Genomic DNA, 3,935 nt, shown 5'->3' with positions numbered 1-3,935 from the left:
TTTTTTATTAATTGATTATATTAATCTACCATAGGTGGAATACGACAAACTTGGTATAACTTTGGTACTTAAGAGTTAAATCATACACCTACGTACAAACAGCACGGGGTCCGCGATCTACCGTTGGAAGATTGCCTACCTGATAATATACTGCTGCGAATCATAATTTTTATTCCGGGAAATGGAAAAGTTAAGATACATTTTGAACACCATACACCGAATATTAAATAACGAATTGTACAAAGTTCGAGTCATAAAGAGTTGGTACATTTAACGGGCAACGAAGTGCATATATTATAATATAAAGTCATAAAGATATAGTAGCTGGTACATTTCAAAATTTGTAAAAGTGATCTCTGCAATAAAGTAATCAGTGCCTAGATAAAAATATATTAGATCTATTTTCGTAAGATCATTTTTAAAGACTACTATCCCTAATATAAATAATTTATAGAATTTTAATAAATGCATTAATTTAATGAAAAAGAGGGGTCATGTTTGGTGAATCACTCTGTATATGAAACATATATATTATACACCTACTGTAGTTATAGTACTTTAGTGGTTATGGGCTGCAATTAAATATGATAAGTATGTTAACTAAATTATGAACTCGAGAAATAATTATTGGTTTATTTTTATTTAAAACCATTGTTTCATAGCTAAGCAGCTATAATGCGATTAAACAAAAATAATATTAAATATTGATTTTTAATTTTAACCACATTTATTATTGATACACACATAAACTCGATTATAATATAATTTTAAGCTAAAAGTATTATTTTTTTAATTAACTTGAAAAACTAGGGAATTTGCTTTAATAGTCACTTACACTAATCAAGATAAAAAGTTAATTAGAAAATAATCTAACTAGGTAATAAACATACCTAGTTATACTTAATAGTCAAAAAATAAGTTATTAATCACCTACCCATAGATACCTATTTAATACCAGCTATTAAAATACAGATGATGAAATGAAATCATTAACAGTGAAACCTCCCCTTCTCTGAATACCGGACACCTCCGAATAGTGGACAAAATTTCAGTGACCAAGAGTAACCAGTATTTAGATGTTTTATTGTAACATATTTTTTAATGATTAGTTCTTGATAGCGTATTAGAATAATGTAAAACAAAATAATGGACGGCGAAAATGAGTAAAAAATCTATCGCTAATTTAGACACTAAACCTACTATTATAGGTAATAGGTAAGCGTGATGTTATTAAAACAATAATGCCACTACAGTGATTCGTCACGTCAACACGATAAACTGGCATTCAGAGACGACGAACAGTTATAGTACATAAGTATAATAGGCATGTCTTTTAAATCGGAATTAAAAAACCGAATAATATCGGTTCGGGATTGCGGGACTCCGTAATATACAGTGGCTTAGATACGATTTTCGGATCTACTAGGACGGATTTTTACTGTGTATATAGGTATTTTTATTATATTTCATTTACTTGTAACTTTTATAAATACCTAACTAAAATTAATGTATATTTGTATTTAACATGTGCATTGATAATATTAATAGGTATATCTACTCATAATACATGCTTTTACTTAGATAGTAAAAAATAAAAAAAATATAGATTTTTTATCTTGGATTCAGAGAGGAGCAATCATTGGTTAATACCTTATTGGTAATGGTTTCATAATAAATTTATGTTTTTAAAAATTTTTTTTTTATTCTAAAGACACATTTTCTTTTAAAAGAAATATCATCGTACATTTTGAGCAAAGTTTCTGGTGGAAAATTGGATTTTAAAATAAAATTAAGGGAAAACCAAACAAACAAAATATGTACCTTCGCAAAACTAATTTGGTTTTTTTATTATTGTAATTTATTCAATAACGAATAATCGTAAACATTTAAAATTTTTAACAAATGTTTGGATATGCATATTAAAGATATTATGAAATTTTAAAAACCGGTTTGTTATTTTGTGCAATTTGTATTGACACCAGAATTTGCCTGCTAATACTGCAGCTGTAAATTCCAATGTTTATTGGTAGGTATAAAATATCTGCAGACATCGTTGTGCGCTAATTTTGAAAACGGGACGGAAATCGAGGTGAACGAATTATTGATGCACGGCGGATTATGTTCCGGATTATGAGAACCAGAGAGATAAAACTATAATCGGTCCGAAGGGCGTACCACTGATAGAAACTTCGACGCCATCATTGTGATACTAAATAGCATTACAATATTAGACATTTATACTGTACATTATAAACTAATGTTACGCTATATCCGCGACATTTGTTATCACAAAAAAACCTTCCGCGTTGTTCCATCTAAAAAAAAAATTAAGTGAAAAATATTATATTGAGTGACAGAGCGAGGAGAGGTGAGCCATTTCAGTCGCGGGTGATTTTTGCGGCACGGACCATACGCGAGAGCTGTATTTTGCCCAAGAGTGAAATAATTGTCTTCCCGAACGAGCCACACGTACAATTTTTTTTCACGCATCTGTTTCATTTAGAACACCTACCAGCTATAGTATCCAGCATTCCAGCGTGTATAATTTTAATCTGATTTGGACATTAATCTTTTTGACCCATTTGTAGTGGATATATTTCCACTTTTTCATCAGCTACATTCTGGGATTTCTACGAACAGGTGGTCAGAAAAAAAAGATTTTCTGTCCGCTGGACGGAAAGAGGTCAGTTTTGAATGCTTCGACCGGCATCGAAAATTAAACTTTCAGCGCAGGTGTGACAAATAAACTCATTTAGCACTATAAATGTATCAATTATCATATTATTTATTGTGCTACGTAAACCAAAAGTATTAGTTAGGTACCCAAAACTGTAATTATTATTTAATTGGCAAGTACCTACATATTTTTACAGAGATATAAAACTGAACACCTAGCTGGTGTTAGCTAACTATATATTTTTAATTTTTGTGTGAAATTGTTCTCACTATATGTAAATATAACTATAGAATACCAATTGTTTTTTGTATTTACCAAAAATTTTCTGTTTAATTAGCGCAATACAATATTATATCACAACTTTATAGAGCTAAAAGATTTTTCTTACATATAGAACAATGCTTGGAGGGTTTTTGTAGTGATATCCCTAATTGTCCTTATATAATTTAATTTCTTTTACCAAAATATATTATATAACGTTCAGTAAACTACATTGTCTGGCAGTCTTCTCTTCAGTTATCTTGTCGAGTTTCCAACCTCAATAGTAATGATATATATAATATATTATACCTTATGTTATATAAATTACACGAACTTATTCCAATATTTGTCATGGATTAAGATAATATAGTAATATACTTTCATAAATATATTATCTTATTAACTTGTGGTATTTATATTGTAGTTCGTGGTGTTTATAAATTAAATTATAGCGGTTTAAAAAAACGAATAAAACAAGATTGAAAATAAACAACATGATTGCTAACATAAATAGTAACTGTAAGTGATAATTATTCCGCTCTAAACAAAAATTGAAATAATATTGGTTAGTATTGTTCAAAACCAGCCATGGTACAAACTACAAAATAATGATACAAGACGATATACTTTTAACTGAAGTTACGTGTATCTATTGTTACAAGTTACAAAACGAATTGTAACTCGTTACATTTTAAAGTTGCTTGACAATTGTGTAACCGATTACAAGTTACAAGTTACAAAAGTAACCAGGTTATGTAACTTTGATACATGTAACTGATTACTGCCCATCCCTGCTCATTACTAAGCCGACGGGTCGGTGTCCGTCTCTATTCAATACCATCTAACGAACTTTCGTAGACCATATTATTATTATTATATTACCTACAGGCTACGATCTTAATTAATCCCACGGCGAATAACTGCGCATGTGTTTTAACTATGATGGGTCTAAAGTGTTATAAGCACCGCGTTGTTCAAGTAAATTATTTCTAAATTG

The sequence above is a fragment of the Acyrthosiphon pisum genome, chromosome A1 (assembly GCF_005508785.2).
Source record: "Acyrthosiphon pisum isolate AL4f chromosome A1, pea_aphid_22Mar2018_4r6ur, whole genome shotgun sequence".
NCBI lineage: Eukaryota > Metazoa > Arthropoda > Insecta > Hemiptera > Aphididae > Acyrthosiphon > Acyrthosiphon pisum.
The sequence above is the reverse complement of the archived record's forward strand: the minus strand, read 5'-3'. Positions refer to the sequence as shown.